The sequence below is a fragment of the Artibeus jamaicensis genome, unplaced genomic scaffold, assembly GCF_021234435.1.
Source record: "Artibeus jamaicensis isolate MK-2021 breed Jamaican fruit bat unplaced genomic scaffold, CSHL_Jam_final contig_1998, whole genome shotgun sequence".
Taxonomy (NCBI): Eukaryota; Metazoa; Chordata; class Mammalia; order Chiroptera; family Phyllostomidae; genus Artibeus; species Artibeus jamaicensis.
The window spans coordinates 135,665-157,151 of NW_026521407.1; the positions used below are offsets into that span (position 1 = coordinate 135,665).

A 21,487-nucleotide genomic window follows, 5' to 3' on the forward strand; every position below is an offset into this window, starting at 1 on the left:
GACAGGAAAGTTTCAAGATAGGGTACTCAACTTCATTAATTAACCCATGGAAGAACTACTCCCAAGCAAGGTGATTAATGAAAGAAATTAGGACCCAGGAAAACCCACAGGCACAGATAGGTGACCATGTGTACCAAGCCAAGCCTTCAAGATCGAACAAGTTTAGCAATCCACTGGAGAGGTTTAGCTCTGAACTCTTTAAAGGGGTGATCGAAATCTCCTTGTGATTAAAGGAGTAACCAATTAAACGTGTCTCTTGATGCCTTGGGAATGATGAAAGGAAAAGGCAAATATTCCAAAGGTTCTATAAAACCAAGAAACTTTATAGATGGGAAGGATTTGATGAGAAACATGACTGTGAAGGTCTTCAAAATGCCAACTCCTCCCAGTGTAATCCCCTTATAGGCCGGCTGGCCAACAGGGCTTTTTGCTCCAACCACAAAGAACTGGACAGCACTTTAGCTAGGTGGTTCCCATGGGGGACGGTGTCAGAACTCACTTAAGAAACAAGCAGCTAACTCCCCTCCAGGGGAAACACCTTCTGGTGATGCTTTCAAAACTAAGCCTAGCATTTCTTTGCCAGGTATTGAACACACTAGGCTTTAAAAATTGATTAAAATAGTAAATTCTAAAAAAGAAAAAAAAAGTAAATTCTCATAATCAGACCATTTATCATGGAGTGGGGGGAATGGGTCACAAACTGAAAATAAAACATGAAGAAAAAAAATTCTTCTATTTCAATTCTCTGGGTTCTCTATGACTATTCTACTCCAAAGCCCCCACAGAATTCTTTTAAGAAACTAGCAAGAAATATAGGGAAAAAGCAGTCTATTCAGAAACAGATGTTTTCAACTAATTCCAATCACCTCCGCTCCTGAATTAAAATTTTGAGTTTCCAGATCTACCTTTGCCACTGCCACAGCTGACATGATCTCCTTGAATGACCGGGAAAAGAGATTCAGACAAGCCCCCAATTCTTCACATACCCACAGTTGACCCAGTCTACATGCCATAAAGTAAGAAATGACCTAGAGGAACAACCTATGCCTGGCAGTGAGCACCACTTATGAGACAAAGCAGCAATCGCTAGCACGGGAAATCTTTTTCTGAAGTCAACCCACTACAGATGAACACTAATATATTACACAGCTAGAGATGCCTTTATTATTTTTAAAATATATTTTATTGATTAGGCTATTACAGTTGTCCCAGTTTTTTCCACCTTTGCTCCCTACCACCTAGTAACCCCCTTCCCTCCAGCAATCCCCCCACCCTTAGTTCATGTCATGGGTCATGTATATAAGTTCTTTGGCTTCATTTCCTATACTATTCTTGACATGGCCCTGTCTAATTTGTTTCCACCAATTATGCTTCTTAATCCCTGCACCTTTCACCCCATTCCCCCCCCCCACCTTCACCCTCCCAGCTGATAACCCTTCAGATCATCTCCTTATCTATGATTCTGTTCCTGTTCTGGTTGTTTGGTTTTTTTTTAGATTTAGCTGTTGACAGTTGTGAGTTTGTTGCCCTCTTAATGTTCATGGTTTTTATCTGGAAAGCACTGATTCTGCCCTTCCATTCTAAATGACAGCCTTGCTGCGCAGAGTAATCTAGGTTGTAGGTCCTTGCTTTTCATCACTTTGAATACTTTTTGCCAGTCCCTTCTTGCCTGTAAAGTTTCTGAGAAATCAGCTGACAGTCTTATGGGAACTCCTTTGTAGGTAACTCTGCTTCATTCTTGCTTCATTTAAGATTCTCTCCTTATCTTTTAACTTTTGGTATTTTAATTATGATATGTCTTGATGTGGTCCTCTCTGGGTCCAACTTGTTTGGGGGGTCTCTGTGCTTCCTGGACTCATATGTCTATTTCCTTCACCAGATTAGTAATACTTTCATTATTTTCTCAACTAAGTCTTCAATTTCTTGCTCTTCCTTTTCTCCTTCTGGCATCCCTATGACTCAGATGTTGGTATGTTTAAAGTTGTCTCAGAGGTTCATAAGCCTGTTCTCGTTTTTTCTGAATTCTTTTTTCTTCTTGCTGTTCTAACTGAATGTTTTTTCCTCCCTTGCATTCCAAATTGTTGATTTGATTCTTGGCTTCCTCCCTTCTACTGTTGGTTCCCAGTAGATTTTTATTTCACTTAGTGTAACCTTCATTTCTTCCCTTATGTTTTTGCTGTACTCAGTGAGGTTTTTAAGCATCCTGTTCACCAGTGTTTTGAACTCTGTGTCTGATAGGTTGGTTATCTCCATTCTGTTTAGTTCTTTTTCTGGGGCTTGTTCTTTCATTTGGGCTATATTTCTTTGTCTTCTCAATTTGGCAACCTCTCTGTGTTTTATGTAGAGGGGCTTTTGACTCCCTGTAAAAGGCACCTGTAAATTGTGTAGGGTGGAGCCTTAGGTAATTGCCAGGTGGGGTTAAACGGCTTCACCACTTTGTTGCTCTGTGTGGTGGGAGGGCTCAGAGAGGGGACAATGCTGCTGCCTGGCTCCTGGAGGTTTCCCCATGTAAATCCATGCAGGCCCCTTAAACAAATTTTCCTAAAAACCTGGCCGTTTCTTCCACTGCTCCAACCTCCACTGACTTTTACAGCCAGAAGTTATGGGGATTTATCTCCCAGTGCTGGAACCCTGAGCTCTATGGTCTGGCCTGAGGCTGGGATCGCTTGCTCCCGAGGTATCCCTTGCTCCTGAGGTATCCCTCCCAATTTTTATCCACCACACATGAATGTGGGAATGTCCATTCTGCCACTGCACACCTCTCCATGCCGTACTATGTCTCAGCGCCTCTCCACGCCTGTAACTCCACCCCTCCTACCCACATGGATGAATGTGGCTTCTTTAAATCCTTGGCTGTCGGACTTCCATATGGCTTCATTTCCAACAGTTGTTATTTGTTTTGAGGTTTAGTTGTAATTCTCTCTGAGGTTGCACGAGGAGACAAAGAGTGCCTACATACACCTCCATCTTGACCATAAATCAGATGCCTTCTTAAAGTAGGTTCAATTCAAACTCCAATTTCAAAATAGATCCATCAAAAAAAAAAAAATCTCCTTCATCAAGTGACTAACTTTAGTGGTGACTACTGGCAGTGGCTCGTAACCTTTCTTCTGCCTCCATAAAGACTGCATGTATGCCACGCTCCCATCAGTGACATTTAGTATACAGTGGTACGTACATACGCCGCAGTAGGACATTATCAAGTCCATTTTACGCTGAGGACCCTGAAGCCCCAGGAGTGGGAGTGTGTGCACACCAGAGAGAAGGGGCAAAACTGAAAAATGTGAGGATGACCACCTAACCTCACTCAAGAGTGAACTACAAAGTTAGAAGTCAAGTTTAGGCCTTCTCATCCCCTTCTACTTCAATCATTGAAAAAAAACGTCTCCACTGGAAATTGGTTGGATTTAGGAAATTCTCCACTATTTTTTCCAAGTTAAAATTCAACCCAGTCCCAGTTTCTATCTTAGTGATAGAATACAATCAGTTCTCTAAATTTTCCAAAAGCAGCCAAACTTATGGAAAGTTAAATTAATACAACTTTCCTTTGCATGAAAATCCCCAAAGAAGCTTTATTACAATGAATTTAGGATTGACACATGTTATCACTAATTCAATGCAGAGAGTCTGCTTTGAGAACTGCTTTTAGTTAAAAATAAATGAACCAAAGCCGGATGGGTACTGGATTTATAAGGGTGATCACTTTGTAAGGTATATAAATGTCTAATCACTATGTCATATACCTGAAACTAATATAATATTGTATGTCAACTGTAATTGAAAAATGAAAAAAAAATGTTTTAAATGAACCAAAAACAGTTCATAGAGTTTTATGACAGAAGTAAATTTTAGTGACTAACTATTTTTAGTCAAAGGACAAATTCAGGCCTCCTAGAGCACTGACTGTATTGCAATTTTAAGAATCAAACATTCCTCGACCTGGCTGGTGTGGCTCAGTGGATTGAGTGCAGGCCTGCGAACCACACGATGGTGGTTCAATTCCCAGTCAGGGCACATGCCTGGGTTGCAGGCCAGTTCCCAGTGGGGGACTCACGAGAGGCAGCCATACATTGATGTTTCTCTCCTTCTCTCCTTCCCTTCCCCTCTAAGGATAAATAAATAAAATCTTAAAAAAAAAAAAAGAATCAAACATTTCTGAGACTAAATGTAAAAAGCAGGTTTGCTACAGAATTTCTAGTCTTTCTATTAAATTAGAACAACAAACTTCGCCATCTGTGCCCTTCAGAGTCCTTGATTTTCAGAAATATTCTGAGACTGCCTCTAGTTCAGTAATACAGCAATTTTTATTCCCTTTTTAAGCCCTTCTATCTACCCCATGATATAATAAGCTTTTCACATCCTTGAGTCAATTTCTTGGAAGGAAAGGAGGAAGGGAGGGGAGAGGAGGGAGGGAAGAGAATGCAGGACTTTTTCTTAAGATACAGGGTTTTTTCTTTAAGATTTTATTTATTTATTTTCAGGGAGGAAGGAAGGGAGAGAGCGACGCATCAATGTGCACGAGAAACAGTGACTGGTTGCCTCTCGCACACCCCCAACTGGGCACCTGGCCTGCAATCTAGGCACGTACCCCGACCAGGAATCGAAGTGGCAACATCTTGTTCGGTGGAACAAATCCCAACCCACTCACTAAGTTACACCAGCTAGGGCTCAGTTTCTTTTAAATAAAGTTCAGAGAGCATTATCTGAAGTCTTCCTGATTTCAAATTTATCAAAGAATTCAGAGATGTGTTCATAAAACCATGAAATGAACTTTTGAAAAGTGCTTTCTTCTCTTCCTCAAAAAACCCCAACTATTTTTCTATTAAATTTCCTAATATTTCATCCAAACACTCCCATGTTTTAGGAGCAAAGGACTTCTGAGTACAAAGACACTGACTATTGCATTCTGCATCTGAGAAATAAAGAACCCAATTTAGTTATTGCTTTTTTCATATGTTTAAAATAATGTAAGAGGTATCCTAGTTACCACAACAATTTGAGGCCTTTATTCAAATAACGTTCTGCTGTTATAAAACTCAAGTTTCAATCCCAAGTTAGTTTAAAAAGAAAAAGAAATACAAAATAATCTAAATCTTAATGCTATCTGCTTTCGTGCTAACAGATCTCAGGTAATAGCACTTTCCTTTAATCTTAGCTTTGACTACAGAGTAAATTACAGTGTCGAAGTACCCAACAAAATCCTACAGGAGGAAAAAACTGACCTTAAAATGTAGGCTGCCTCCCCTCGGCAAAGTCTCAAAGGCCTCAGTTCTACCTCACAAGAGTAAGTTATATGGCCCTGGCTGTGTGACTCGGTTGGAGTGTCATTCTGTGCACCAAAAGGTTGCTGGTTCAATTGCCGGTCAGGGCACATACCTATGTTTTGTGTTTGATCCCTGGTTGGGATGCATAGGGGAGGCAACCAATTGATGTCTCTCTTCCTTCCTCTCACTCTAAAAAATCAGTGGAAACATGTCCTCATGTGGAGATTAAAAAAAAAAAAGTAATTACATGAATAGGAATTTGGGATGTCAACAAGAAAATTATCTCTCCTTTTGCAGATATATATTCAATTCTTTTTTCATTATTATATATTTTACTAATATATATTTTAAATATTTAATTTATTTATTTTTAGAGAGAGGGGAATGGAGGGAGAAAGAGAGAAAGAAACATCAATGTGTGGTTGCCTCTCACATGCTCCCAAACAGGGACCTGGCCTGCAACCCAGGCACGTGCTCTGCCTGGGAATCAAACTGGCGACACTTTGGTTCACAGACTGGCACTCAATCCACTGAGCTACACCAGCCAAGGGTTCAATTCTTTAATATACTATTACACCTCTTCCTAATATAAAGAAACAGAGAAACAGGTTAAGAGACATTTCAAGATCTTCTATGGACCAATGGCTCTCCTACTGTCTCTAGATATCCTAAAGAGAAGAGAGTGTGTCTTAAGAAGATTCCAGACATTCTCCCCACTGGAATTCTTCTTATCTCATAGTTTAAATCAGAAAAAATCTAACAGTATCAGAGAAGGAACATAAATGTTTGACAGAAAATCAGCTGCTCTAGGACAGCAAGTGAAAAGCCCATGAGATAGGAATAGGCTCAGTATGTTACGGAACTAGCAAAAAAGCCAGAGTAGCCATAACACAGTGAGGAGAGTGGTAGCAAATGAAATCCGAGGCCTTGCAGATCATCCTCCAAATCCGAAAGTAGTATCCTTCTCCATTTATTATGCCTATAATACCAAGGAAGTCTAAACGAACCAACAGCTTCACACATAAAGGAAACCATAAATTCAATCAGTTATTTCATTAATCCCAGACTACACTTGATCTCCTAGCTTAAGCACAGCTAAAGGGACCTATGTAGTAAATGGAAGCCTTCCAAGGTTAAAAGTTATCTGATGGTAATCTGCCTACGTGTCCACCTGCTCTTCAACTTTGCTCCTGAAAAGCAGTACAGTGCAGGGAGGTGGGAACTCACTACCATAGTGGCATAAGGGCATCTAGCTCCTAAGCCAAACAACCTCTCAACATGGAGAAGAGCCAGAAGCTACCGAAGAGTATTCACATGCCAGTCCAAGAGACAACAAATGGAAGGAGTCAAACAGGTTCCCATAATTACACGGGAACTCATGTCAACACAGAATTATGAACACACCTCCATGTGCTCTAGGGCAGAATAGAGTGTCTCCACTAAGTCAATTTTGGTTTAATATACAAGGAAACAGACTAGAGTAACTTTCCTATTGTTCGAAGGCCTCCTCAACCCAAAAAGCTTTGTATACTTTGAAAATAATCCACAGCACTCTTCTCTCAGTGGAGAAAGTGCTATTTCCCCCTTGAAATTCAATTCAATCAAACCTCTGATGAAACAGATTTCTATCATGATGGAATTAATTAAATTTCTAAGCTTAGCTACCTGAAGGAAAAAATCATTTTTCCAAATGCAGGCATTTTTCAATCATGGACAACTCAACTATGTAGCAAATCTGACTGACCCAACAAATAATAAAATATCACATACCCACTGTGAATATTTATATTGAAAATCCTGTGACTTCCACAACTAAATCTAGTTGTTTTACTTTAAAAATATATTTATATTTTATTTATTTATTTTTAGGGAGAGGGGAAGAGGAAGAGAAAGAGAGGGAGAGAAACATCAATGGGTGGTTGCCTCTCACACATCTCCAACTGGGGATCTGGCCCACAACCTAGGCATGTGCCCTGACTGGGAAGTGAACCATCAACCCATTGGTTCACAGGCCAGAGCTCAATCCACTGAGCCACACCAGCCAGGGCAAACTCTTTAGATAAATAGTTTTTCACAGTTACAAACAGCACATAACCTGGGAAGAGAAAAGGAAGAAGGCAGAAGAAAGATAACTACATAATGAAATCTTTTCAAATATAATTTCTGTAATACAAACATAAGTATACATCCCAACAATGAGGCTTTCTCCCCCCAAAATATGACTCTTTCCTCTTGTCCCACATTTTTTAAAAGTCCTAAAAATATAAACTCAGGAGACTACTTGTTCACATGCCACTTGAGGTAATAAATATCAGGTGCCACATACAGGTTATTCCCAGATACAGGGCAATCCACGAGCCAACCTGTCATCTAAAACGATGGCAAACAATGAGAGTCTACTTTTGTGTTCAACTAAATAACTACTGCTGCAAGGATAGCATCATTAAAAAATAACTAATGCAAGAGCAACCGTAAATTAAATGTCTGAAAATCATCCTAAACAGATAATATGGAATGACCTCACCAAATACCTCCAATCCCCCTACCATACCCCAAAGCAAAGAGAAAACCTGTTAACCCGAAAGCACTCAAGTAATGGGAAGGTGAGGGAACGTGTACAGAAAAATAGTCAACTGCTAATAGGCAACAGCTAATAACCACAAAACCTCCAAGAATTGAGAACTAGGGTACTACACCTGGCTTCCACAACATTACTAAGACAGGCACTGTTAGGCTCCTGACCTCCAAGCAAATCACAGAAACCTAGGCACAGCTGCAAACATCTCATTTACAGATGCTTCAGAACGGCAGTAAAAGTTTCCTTTTAGGCCAAGGGATCTATAAATACACAAAAGAAGAGAATATGCCCTTTCATACTGTCAAAGTTAAATATAAACTTCCAATCACGGTGCTTGAACATCTCCAAAAACGATGCTGCATACATCCAAGGCAGATCATTAGTACATCTGTTCTCAAAGCCTGAGTTAATTTCCCATTTTACAAAAAATTTAAAAAAAAATTAAGATTCCTGGATTTGGACAGTGAAATGATGCAGAAAGTAGCTCAATCTCCATAACTAATATTTTCTCCCCACCCACACATCCCAAGAGCCAACATTGGCTAAAAAAAAAAAAAAAAAAAAAAGGGAGTCAAGCCCTGGCTAGTGTAGCTCAGTGGAGTGAGCACAGGACTGCCAACCAAAGGGTTCCTGGTTTGATTCCCAGTCAGGGCACATGCCTGGGTTTGTGGGCCAGGTCCCCAGTAGGGCACACACAAGAGGCAACCACATAGTGATGTTTCTCTCCCTTTCTGCTTCCCTTCCCCTCTCTAAAAATAAATAAATATAATCCGAAGGGGAAAAAAGGAGTTATATGAGGCCAAAGTTATTACCATCAGCCAACATTTGACTAAAGAGAGGAATTAATCAGATTAAGAACATAAACTGTAATTTAGAAATCCAGACCAAAGCTAGACAGACTAAAACATAGTCTGAATACAAAAGCAAAATTAAGGGAAGCCTCAGGAGTTTGCTTTGATGATTTAAGATAGCAATAAATGGTTTAGAAGACCCTCCTAAAACAGAGTCTACAAACTTGCCTGAAGACAAGATACAACCCAGGGCATTTGTTAAACAAACAAACAAACAAACAAAAAGATTCCTGAGCCCTAATCCCTGACCTTCTAAAATCATAAATTTTCCAGAAGAGAGATCTGGAAATCTGTATATTCAACAATTCCTGGTGTTAGGGAAGTCTGAAAAACAGTAACGGAGTATTAGTAATCAACTACACAGACGCTATCTGAATAGGTATCAGCAAGAAAAAGCTGATGACTAGGTTGGTTAAACATGAACATGCTGCATGCATTTTACCATAAAACATCATTAAAATTACACAAAGGGATCTTTTTCTTAAAAGCTTAAAGATAAAAAAAGAAAACAGGAAGGAGACAGCAGAAAGAGAGAGGCCAACAAAATTTTGGAAGCTGGAAAGCAGATGCACTAGTGATAACTTCAAACGCCTCCAGTGGAATGCAGCAGATTCCTACCACAGAATCTCAAAAAAGGCTCAGAAATTGGAGAAACCCAGTACCTCCTCTGGATAAAGGAGAATATGAAGGACTAAAACAGGGGAATTGGTTGAAAATCTGAGTAAGAAACAGAATATTCCATCCTCTTTCCCTTCCCCATTCTGCCAAGCAGAAGACTGGAGTTGAATCAGAGGGCCTTTGAACCAGGGACCAGTCAGAACTAAGGGCAGGAGCACCAACCTGAACACAGGGGATTAAATAAAAGTCTAACTTACTCTCCTTTCCCCATCTCTCTTCTCCAACTTGGCTCCAGAAACACGAGATGCTGGGTTTATACTCTCCAGGCAAGAGACTGGGAGATCCACTGTGAGGAAACTAACAACCCACCAATTCACGGAAGTGATGCCCACCACTTGATAAGCCAGGGCTTCATACCAGAGCATATTGGTACCTCACTGATTTTTCATCTTTTTAATTAAAAAAAAGTTTATTGATTTTAGGCGGGGGTGGGGGGGGTGGGGAGAGAGACATGGACGTAGAGAGAAATATTAACTGGCTGCCGCCTTCCATACACACCATACACACTCTGACCAGGAAGCAAACCAGCAACCTAGGCACGTGCCCTGACCAGGAATCAAGTTCCCGACCTTTTGGTGTACAGGACAACGCTCCAACCAGTTGAGCCACACTGGCCAGGGCTAGTACCTTATTCCTAAAAATGAACAGATAGCCAAGAATTATCAGACATTTGAAGAAAACCTCTGAAAGTAGGAATCAAAGTAAACAAACAAAATGGAATTCCTGACAACATGAACAAATATTTAGGAAATTAATACTAGATGTTAGTACAACAGAAAATATGGAAGAGCTAAGGAAATCTAAAAATGGATTAAGTAAAAAATAAAATAAAAATAAAAATTTGCAAGGAGAAAATAGAGGACCAGTCTAGGAGTTTCACCATCTGGATAACAGGGGTTTCCAGAAAGAGAGAGGAAATAAATAATTATGGAAGAGGGAATACATTATCAAAGATATAATACACCCAAAGAATCGCGGTTCAATTTGCAGTCAGGGCACATGCCTACCTGGGTTGCAGGCCAGTTCCCAGCAGGGGACGCATGAGAGGCAACCATACATTGATATTTCTCTCCCTCTCTCCTTCCCTTCCCCCCTAAAGACAAATAAAATCTTTTAAAAAAAAGATATAATACAAGAAAACTTCACAGAATAGAAATAAGTTTTAGACTCAAAAGGCCCACTAAATGCCAAACATGGTGAATTTTTAAATATCCACACCAAGGCACAACATCATTCTATTTCGGAAAACTACAAGTCAAGACAAGACCCTTAAACCTTTCAGAGAAAAAACAGACCCTACACAAAGAACCCAGAATCAGAAGAGCATCAAACCTCAGAACACCATTACTGAAAGTTATAAGACCACAAAGCAAGGCTTAAAATTTCCAATGAGATATGACCTCCAACATAACATTATATTTAATCAAATATCAACTAGCATGAAGGTAAAAAAGAGATGATTTAGAAATGCAAGGCCTCAAAAGAGGCACCCTCCCCCCGCTCCCCGCAATGGTTCCTTTTTCATAAAGACTCTGGAAGAGGCTCCACTAACGTGTTTGAATGTACTGAAAAGAGATTTATACTTCTGCCTGAGTTTAGGGATGAATCACTGATTAACAGTCAGTAAATCAAGCAAAAGAAAAAAGAAAGGAAGGAAGGAAGGGGGAAGGAGAAAGAGAGGGGAAAAGAAAAAAAAAGAATGGCAATTATATATTTAGGGAAAAATGTATAAAGAAGGTACTATAATCACAGTACACATAGTCATTTTATTACATGCTAATTTTTTCCTTTTTAGAGAGAGGGGAATGGAGGGAGAAAGAAGGAGAGAAACATCAATTTGTGAGAGAAACATCGATGGGCTTCTCCTCGCACACCCCCAACTGGGGACCTGGCCTGCAACCCAGACATGTGCCCTGACTGAGAATTTAACTAGTAACCCCTTGGTTCACAGGCAGGCACCCAGTCCACTGAGCTACACCAGCCAGGGTCTAGTTTTTTCTCTTTTGGTAACATTTACCACTATTCTCTTCTAGACTCATGGGGTGGCAGGTGGGAGGAGGCCGGAGGCCTGGAAACTACATTCCCAGAATCCCATCAATGGGGTTGTGATTTAAATTCTGAGAATACAAGTCATTCACTTAAGATCTGGAAGATAGGAAAAATGTAGATGCCACTACTGCTCTTCTGGTAGCTGTAAGAAGGTATGTGGCTTTGGACAGATAAAACATGTAGTTTGCTGCAGTTGCCAATATTCTGCAAATTGCCTGCTCTGGTTTTTAAAGCAGTCGAGATTATTAATGGTAGCACTTTCTTACAAACCCCTGTAACCCAGTTTTCCCTCATCTGTTCCCATGGCCTTCCAATAGTTTTATAAGCATCTAATATCCTCTTTGAAATATCAAGAATGGTTTGTTTTTCTGATTGAATCCTGATATATACTATAAAAACACAAAACACTGACTTAATCAAGACTGTGATGTTCTACATTAGGAAGCTAGCAGAAAGGCTTGAGGGTAGGTAGAAGTGTAAAAATGCAAAATCATATTCCATAGTAAAAATTCAATAGGTGATATCGATGAATAAAAAAATCAATAAATAATAGTATAAGTATAACTATGTAAAAACAAAGATAATACACATTAGGAGCCCTGGCTGGTGTGGCTCAGTGAATTGAGTGCCGGCCTGCAAACCTAAGGGTTACTGGTTCGATTCCTAGTCAAGGGCACATGCCTGGGTTGCAGGCCAGATGCCCAGTGGGGGAGTGTGCAAGAGGCAATCACACATTGATGTTTCTCTACCTCTCTTTTCCTCCTAAAAATAAATAAATAAAAACTTAAAAAACAAAAAATACACATCAGGAAAAAAAACACTAAAAGTATTAAAAGTAACAGAAGATGAACAAGAAAAAAAAGAATAGCAATATTTTAAATTATAAGACTTGTGGTGCCCTGGCTAATATGGCTCAGTAGATTGAATGCCAGCCTGCAAACCAAAAGGTCGCTGGTTCTATTCCCAGTCAGGGCACATGCCTGGGTTGCAGGCCAGGTCCCCAGTAGGGGGCGCATGAGAGGCAACCACACATTGATGTTTCTCTCCCTCTCTTTCCACCTCCCTTCACCTCTCTAAAAATAAATAAATAAAATATATTTTTTAAAAAGACCTGTGGTACTATTTGACTCTTTAAACTATGTAGTCTTACTATTTTGATTCAAATCTTTTTAATTACTAAAACCTCCAAAATTCTAACACTGTATATGAAAAACCAAGCTTCAGATTGACCAACATTTTAAAAAGTTAAGATCTATCTATACTAGATCTGTCCCAATATGCCATGGTTGCAGATTCAATCCCCAGTCAGGGCACATGAAAGAAGCAACCAATGAATGCATAAATAAGTGGAACAACAAATCCGTATCTCTCTCTCCCTTCCTCTCTCTCTAAAATCAATAAAATAAAACAAAATACTGGATCTGTTATCAATATAGTTAAGGACAGTAGAAAATCCTCCCCCAAACAAAATAACTGAAAGGCTATTATGCTCACTTCTAGAACCTGTGCCCTGAATTCAGCACTAATGGAAGCAGGCCGCCTAATGTGACCTGAATCTCTGCCACAGCCTGGGTGTCACCAGTGCTCACCACCCCAGAGCTCACGCCATGTCACAGGTCAACTATGTGAGGAACTTCCAGGTCACTACCAGAAATCGTGACCAAGATTAATTGTAAAGGTAAACACAAAAACAGAGGGATAAATCTAAAACTCAGTTACTTAGATCCTTTTTAGGACTTGTTTTTAATTAAATGCACTAACTGAAAAATAAAACCAACATATGCTAACAAAACATCTTTAGAAGCTGTAAGAGATTATTAATTAGATTAAAAAGGTGATGACAAGGAGAGCTGAAACCTAGTTGTTGATGACAACAAAATGACTCTTCTCACCCTGGGCTAGCCACGCCTCCTGACACTAACCCTCAGCTTCCAGGGGCCATTCCTCACTAGCACACCCCAAATATAAAGGCAGAGAAGCATATACAAAGAACAGTCAGAAATAAGGAAAATCCAGCGAAGACAGTCTCCATATGAAAAGGCCTGAAAGAAAACTTAAACAGATGCTCCATGAAAAGCTGACCGAGACTTCACAAGGACAGAAGTATCACGCCTCATTTCAAAGATAATATCTGGCCCTGGCTGGCGTAGCTCAGTGGACTGAGCGCAGGCCTGCGAACCAGAGTATCGAGGTTCGATTCCCAGTCAGGGCACATGCCTGGGTTGCAGGCCAGTTCCCAGCAGGGGACTCAAGAGAGGCAACCACACATTGATGTTTCTCTCCCACTCTTTCTCCTTCCCTTCCCCCTCTCGAAAAATAAGTAAATAAAATATTTTTTTAGAAAAAAGATAATATCTGAAGTTCCGACTTGCCACGGACAGTCTAATACCAAAGCTGTGACTTTTACTGTCGACTTGACAAGTCTCTTCTCTCTCACTCTCATACCCTTAAGCCATCAGATACACAGAGGTTTCCTGCTGAAATGCTAGAAAAATTTTCATATTTCCACTCCTTGATCACTAGTGATGGGCAGCTAAACCAAGAATCTACTTTAAGTTAGGAAAACAGGGCGGGCTGATCAAATCACACAAGGTACTGAATTGAACAGGCCCATCTGGGCTTGGAGGAAGAGTACTGTGATTTCTGAAAAGAAGTCAACATACCTGCGGGTAAAAATGCTTCCATGCTTTATAATGGAGATTCGGCTACTAATTCATTTGTACATCCAACAAGAACCATGCGTCACATTAAGATGTATGGCCTAGATGAAGAGTATGATAAGAACATCTGTGCGCACTCTCTCTCTCTAGCCCCATAAGGCTTACAAAAAATAGTAATATTCCCTAGAAGTAGGTTTTCTGTTTCCTAAATAGCAGGTCTGGCAAATTAATACTCCATCATCCCCATAATCTAAGAACTGCTCCCCAATAATCGCTCATCTTACCAACTTCTAAGATCCTAAAAGTTTAAGACCTAATCCAACCACACAAGTTTAATTTGTAGGATCTAAAAGAAATCAAGACTAAAACAGACTTTATCCAGGGAACTTCTTACAGAAAACATGTTCCACCATATAACTTCAGATTTTTTTATGATAATGATGGTTTTAGTATTAACACCAGTAAACCAGTATCTGTGGAAAGAGCTGACAGGAAAAAAAGTCTCTACTATAAGGCTGAGCTCAAAGCTCACTATGCTAATTTACTCCTTTTTGGAGAGCGCACTCTCTCTGCAGCCTTGCCTCCTACCACTCTGCTTTTCACTCCCTGAGGTCCAGGCACACTGGAACTCCCTTTGACTCTTCAGAACAGCCATGTTCTTGCCCCCCTCAGGATATCCACCTGTGCCATCTCCTCTGCCCAGAACAGTCTTTGGTCCTCCCCTCACCTTTTAGGTTCAGCCTTAAAAGTATCTCCCTCACAGACCTTCCCTGACCGTCCTCCTTCCCTGTCAACCTGGGTTAGGCTTGCAATCAGCTGTCTCCATAGCATTTACAGCAAAAGTAATTATTTGTTTAATGGATCTCCCCCTCTAGACCATAACTGCATGAATGCGGGGACTGAGTCAGTTTTGTTCAATGCCATATCTCCAGGACCTAGCACAGTGCTTGGCACACAGCAGAGGCTCAAAAATTCTTATCTAATAAGTGAATAACACAGCCCCCCAAAAAATCAGCTTCAGCAACTCTACTTATAAGGGGTGGGCTAAGTAGGTTTGTAATTGTGACAAAACACAGACTTTATTCTTATATTATTACTTATTAAAAAGAAAAAAGTATAGTGTATTGCCCTGGCTGGTGTGGCTCAGTGGATTGAGCATGGACCTGTGAAGCAAAGGGTCGCCGGTTTGATTCCCAGTCTAGGGTACATGCCTGGGTTGCAGGCCAGGTCCCCAGTAGGGGACACATGAGAGGCAACCACCACACACTGATGTTTCTCTCCCACTCTTTCTCCTTCCTTTCCCCTCTTTCTAAAAATAAATAAGTAAAATATAAAAAAAAGGAAAAAAACTATAGTGTATTAATAGTGTGCTATACTTGCTTTTAAAAAAGAAAGAACTATACTTATTTGCTTCACAGGTACATGGTATCTCTAGAAAGGATCTTAAGAAACTGGTCATGTTGGCTGCCTCTGGGAAGATGACCTGGATTATGAGTAGACTAAAGGTAAAAGGTAAGCTAGTCACTGTACAACTTTTTTATCTTTCGAAATTTGAACCACATTAATGTACTGTCTATTTAAAAAGTAAAATTTGCTAAAGACAGTCCTGTCCTTATTCCTAAGACAGTGATGAAAAGAGTTTAAATGTTCTACATCTGGACCTCTGATGACAAATGTCTGGCCTACTAGCTGAGCACTGGCAGGGCAGAGGTGGAAAAAAAGAACACTCAGCCATAAATCTCAGACAGCTTTCCCCACACTAAATTACATTGCTTTAGAAGAAAAATTCCACTTTTTATTTTGGAACCAAATGTCCCAATCTGTACATATGGAGAATGTTTTCAATCAGAAGGGATTATTGGGAGAAATTATTGGATTCAGCACTTTTATAAGCATAAAAAGTTGATGAATCTGTACTGAAGAAATATAAACATTGACTAAAAATAAGTGATTTTCATTGAAGGGCCTTAAAATCTAAATGGAGCTTAATTTAAATCCACAAAGTTTAAGAAACTAAATTTTTTTGGAAATCAATTTTAAGAACGGGGAGGAAAGCTACACACATTCCTTAAAATACAGATTTGCCAAACTTTAAGATACTCTTTAGGAAAGAAAGGTCTGAAACTTATTTAAATACAACTCCAATAATCATATTTGTTATCACAATCAAAGCCCTGGACCAGCCCTAGCCAGATAGCTCAGTTGGTTAGAGCATTGTCCTGATACACCAAGATTGTGGGTTCAATCCCTGGTTGGGGCACATACAAGAATCAACCAATGAATGCATAAATAAGTGGAACAACAAATTGATGTTTCTCCCCATCTCTCAAATCTATTTAAATAAATAAATAGCAGCAGCAGCAGCCCAGGACCAGAGTTAAAACCTTTGGTTCTGAACCTGTGAAGTTTCCCAAACCTGCATATCAGGAACAGAATACGCTGGACTAATGATGGCAGGAGAAAGCCGAATCCAGGGCCACCAACGAGAGGATCTGTCTTGGGGTCTCCAATGTTACAAGAACCAATGTCATAGAGCGAAAGAAATGATCTTCATAATCCATCCCAAGACCTATCGGAGACACTGTTATCTTCAACTAATTATCCCCTGAAAAACAAAAGGGTATTTACTAAGTAGAACATACTGAAAAGGACATTTACTAAGCAGAACAAAGTATTTAGCATAGCCATTCTAAATTGTTATGACTTTGCCAAGCCTAAACGGCAAGCTAGAAGCCAATTCCTAGCTCCCCCTTTGATAACTTATTGGCCTCCACAGGCTCTTTCTGCATTAGCAAATGTACCACCTTTTCCCCCTACTAACCTTGTTTTTCTCCATAAAGTTCTGAGCAGCATTTTAAATACCATTCTATATAGTATGCCAAATAGTGCCCGTGAACTTAGCCTGTGGCTCCCCAAGCCCAAAGGCTGAGTGAGAGTAGAGAAATAAAGAAGTCGGAAATACTCTCTCTTCCTCAATGCCCTGGACTTTCAAAGCTGGACAAAGGCAATGATTCTGCACTTAATCACAAGATGAATAAGAAACAGATTTGAATTCAGAAAAAACAGAGGAGTACAAAACCATTCGGTAGAGTACTGCCTCCATTTCCTTGTAGAGCAGCTCTCAGGATCTGCCCGTGAAGCTCATTTTGACACGGAACACCCCATCTACTCTAATTTGGGGCATATCCCTCAAGAGACAGTCGACCGGAACACTGCCAACTTCTGCTCAGGAGTTGTGTGAAGAACAGTAGCAACAAGGGCCTACTTTGAGAAGGAGATCAACAATCACATTCAAGAAGAAAAGAAGTTACTTGGCAAAAAGAAGCATGTTGCCAAAACGTTAGTCACAGCTTCAAGGCCCCGGTTTGTGTTTCTGAAACTATTCTTTGCTCTGACAGAGTCCATTCTCCGGCCCAGGAAACCCAGCTTGGCCTCTGTCACCCACCTCATCAGAAGCAGTCAAGAATCCTTTCAGTTTGGTGGTATCAAACTGTGACACAGACAAGATGTCCACCAGAGACTAAAAGGGAGGAAAAAAAAATGTAATTTGCTGTTTCCGCTTAGGACTGGACCAAGTAGAGCGGTGAAAAACACAACAGGATAGGAAAAAAAATGAAAAATCATTATGTTAAACACGCAGGCTATACCCAACGGCCTTCCCAAAGCTCTAAGCCTCCATAACTTATTTCAAAACCTTCTCTAAAATAAACCAAAAGCACACACAGTAGGCTGAAACAACAGCAAAATATGAAGCAAGTTTCTACTCCCAAGTAAGTGTACTTAATTCAGTCTACAGCTAGCTCTTCCTAGGTTAGTATGAAGACTATGTTTTGCTGAAACAGCCTGAACCAGCACCATGATTTTCAGAATTACTTCAAGAGCAATAGGAAAACAGGCTCAAGTACACCCTGTTACTCTCCCAAAGAGCCCAAGAAGTCAATAAAAAACATCTAACAATTTCCAATAGAAACAGGATCCCTCTCTTCCTTTCTTAAAAGCAAAACCTGAAAACTCCACCGTCCCCCTTCCCCTGCATTTCACCTTTGTGCTGACATCATGGAGTAACTAATCAGTAGCAACTAAAGTAAACACTACTCTGATAGGAAGTGTGAGAGAGTGAAAAACTGCCCCTCTTAAGCAAATCCACGTCAGACCTCAGAAATGCCGAAATGCCGAGACTTTCAGGAACACTTGCTCATAGGTGAGCCAGAGAAGCTCACCTACGAGCAAAGTGTTTAGGGCATTATGCCCAAAATAAAAGCTCAATCAGTCGATATTTCAAAGGATTAACAGATGGGTTTAAATTGTCCACAGACACTATGGCAACGGGGCCAAAGTGACTGGACCAAAGTAATTGTCTAAAATACCACACTTCTGTGAACTTTCAAAAAGATCCTGAGGAAAGTCAGGGTTTGTCAAGAGTAAAGTGATTAAAAAATGGAAAAAAAAAAAAGGTTTAAAGGGTACTATATTCTGGTGGCAGACAGCATTCTCCAATATTCTCATTCTCCATCAAGAGACCTCATTCACCCCAACTCTAATTTCCCTATCTCAATCTTGAGGGCAGACAATACAATTAACACAGTAATAGGAAATTTTTGGCTACGAAAATTTGAAGTTGAGAAAAGCTTAAAAAAATGGACCTGTATCAAATCTCCACTTCCCTAGCCCAGTAGCTCCACATACCAAAAAAGTTTGGGGTTCAATCCCTGGTCCAGGTGTGTGAAGGAGGCAACTGGTCATCGATGCTTCTCTCACACTGATGTTTCTTTTTGCCCTTCTCTCTTCTCTCTCTCTCTCAAATCAATAAATATATCCTCAGGTGAGGATTAAAAAAGAAATAAATCAGCAACTCTTCCCTAGCACATAAATGCAGCAAGGCTGAGAGGAAGAAAATGAGAAAGACCAGTCTTCTAAATATCAATGTGCCAATCTTGTTTTCCAAGATCACTTCTTTAAAACTGCGTGAAAGATCCCATTTGGTGGACACAATCTTTTAGAGGCAGTGAGGAGACCAAACCTATTTTTCAAAGGGAAAAAAATGAGACAGTTGAACAACTGGCCTCAAATTGTTAATCTTAGTTAATCCTTGGGTGGGCTAGAACAGTCATTCCCTGAGGTTCTTTTGCGCCGTGTAAAAGGAGAAAACAGTCACCAAAAACATTAAGTCATTCAGAAACAGCAACTCTAAGACAAAAATAACAACATGAAAATGGAGGGGGATCTTGGGGGAGTCCAAAGCAGTAACAGATTATTCCAATCCCTTTAAAATTACCAATTCCAGTGTACACCAGCTCTTCCAGTTTGTCGCCCCTGTGTTATCTTTTGAGAATTTTCCTTCCTGATTAGAATTTTCCTTCCTGATTAGAATTTTCCTTCCTTTCCTTCCAACAACACACACAGCCCACGCCGAACACTTGAAGATTTCCACCTTCCCTTACTTCACACCACTCCAAACTGAAGCCTCAAGTCGGCTATGGCCAACTGCATCTCAACATTTCTCAGTCCAACCTTGACCCAAGCGTGATTCCTACCAAACGTTCGCTCTCAAGATTCCCTCCAGAGTAAGCAGTTTCCCGAATCAACCTCTCAACTGTTGGTTCTCACTCAAGTCAATCCTCCAAATGTCACAGTGGCCTCCTCACCCGCAGCATCCTGTTAATTACCTGTTCCCAACAGGTCCTCCCTCCCCAACTCCCTTTTTGAGCACGGTTACCTCGTTCCGCGCACTGAGTCGCAGTCTTACTCACCTTACCCAACCCTCAGGATCCTTTATTTCCTTCCTCTTAATAATATTCCTCCACATTTTCACAGACAGCGCTCTCCCCACACCAATTCCCAACCACTCCCCTCACTTAGATTCCTCACGCCCCCTCTTCTCCAGGTTCTTCCGACCCAGCCCCCGTACTCCCTCCCCTCAGGCCCCGCCCCCAGGACCCCTCATTCCTTCAGGCCCCTCCTCCAACGCCCCTCTCCCCCGAAGCCCCGCCCCAGCCCCCCTCTTCCCCGGCTCTCCTTCCTACTCAGGTCCGCAGGTCACCTCAGCGACAGACCCAGACTCTCTCGCCCCTTTCCGACCTGGCCACAGCGGCTCCAAGAGCAAATCCTCCACCACCTCCGCTCCAGCTTTGTCCCGTCCTGCTCGACCCCCGCCCGGCAAGCTCTTTCTCGCCGCCGCCGCCCCTTTTGCCAACCCGGAAATGGATCTGCTCCCACCGTCCCCAGCGTCTGCGAACAAAATGGAGGCGGGGGGGAAAAGGAGCAGGGAGCCGGGAGCGAAGAGACACTATACGCATGCGCCTCCGAAAAGCCCACCTCCTACCGGAGGCTGTGAAAGCGGAAGCGGTTCCGTGGCCACCATCTTGGGAAGGTCGCAGGAATTTCTCCCACTAGCTAAGAGCAAGGTTTGCAACTTTGGTTCCAATTATAATCACCTGGGAACACTTAAATAGTGATACCCGAGTTGCACTCCCAGAGATTGATTTAATTGGACTGGGGGACAGTGTAGGCATCCGGCCTTTTGAAACTGCGCAGATGATTCAGCTGTTGCCGAGGTGGCTAATTAGTGAGCTAAACAGGATCTTGAGTATACCTCTTTTTCTTTATCCCACAGCGCGCGTATATAAACACACCTCACAAATGCCCTTCCTTAATTTCTAGTTAACGAAGACCTCGCCTCAGTCAACCTTGCAAGAGCCCAGTAGTCAAGCTTCGGTTGTCATAGCAACTGAGAGGCAGGCCTCCTGCCAACAAATCATCGTTAACGTCAGCTCAACCACCTGACTAGAACACTCGCGAACACCGGTATCCACTTTCCATGGTCGGAGATTTCCCAGATTCCAGGGGTGGAGGATGGTGCCGCAGTCTACTACAAATGCTTGGGTCTGGGAGAGGAATTGCCCCTCCCTGTTTGGGCTGCCAACTCCATCCCGGCTCACAGGATCCCTCCCTAGTCCACCCACAAAAGTACCTTTCTGCTTTAACCAAATCCATTGTCTTCAAAATGCTCTCCATCGTCCTTCCCCTCCCCTGAATCTGAAGTAAGGGGACAGGATTGGGACTACTACCTGTGTGCCCTTGGGCTTCAGCTACCCCAACTGTAAAATGGAGCTAATAGTGCCTGTCTCGACTGTTTCATGGGCTCAAATCAGGTAATGAATGGGAATGCATGTGATAAGCCAGAAGTTATTATTATTTTTGTTTGCCATGAGTAGTACTGAGTACCACCCACTAGTCAAGTGAATGTCACAGCATCCATTGAGGACCTGCTGTGGGCCAGGCACTGGGCTAGGCACCGGGAGACGACTGCGGAAGTGACTAAGGCCGAGCATCTCCCCTGGGGCACTCACTGTGTGGTGGGCAGATTGACATGTAAACAGCTAGCTGAGATATAAATCAGCATGTGAT

The 21,487-nt window shown here is 41.3% G+C and overlaps 1 protein-coding gene across 4 annotated transcripts in view; it reads right to left on the minus strand.

Annotated features, from left to right (window-relative positions):
• The window catches only part of WIPF2 (WAS/WASL interacting protein family member 2), a 44,495-nt gene extending 24,171 nt beyond the window's left edge, over window positions 1-20,324 (minus strand). Inside the window, exons 1-4 of one of the 4 annotated variants that reach the window (XM_053656009.1) lie at window positions 20,159-20,324; window positions 17,526-17,600; window positions 16,497-16,685; window positions 14,084-14,181 (exon numbers count right to left, since the gene is read on the minus strand). The gene's annotated coding sequence lies outside the window, so the exon portion shown is untranslated. The remainder of the gene's footprint in view (window positions 1-14,083; window positions 14,182-16,496; window positions 16,686-17,525; window positions 17,601-20,158) is intronic. The other 3 variants (XM_037129688.2, XM_037129687.2, XM_053656006.1) reach the window with 3 other exon arrangements.
• Between the last annotated feature and the right edge of the window lie 1,163 nt (window positions 20,325-21,487).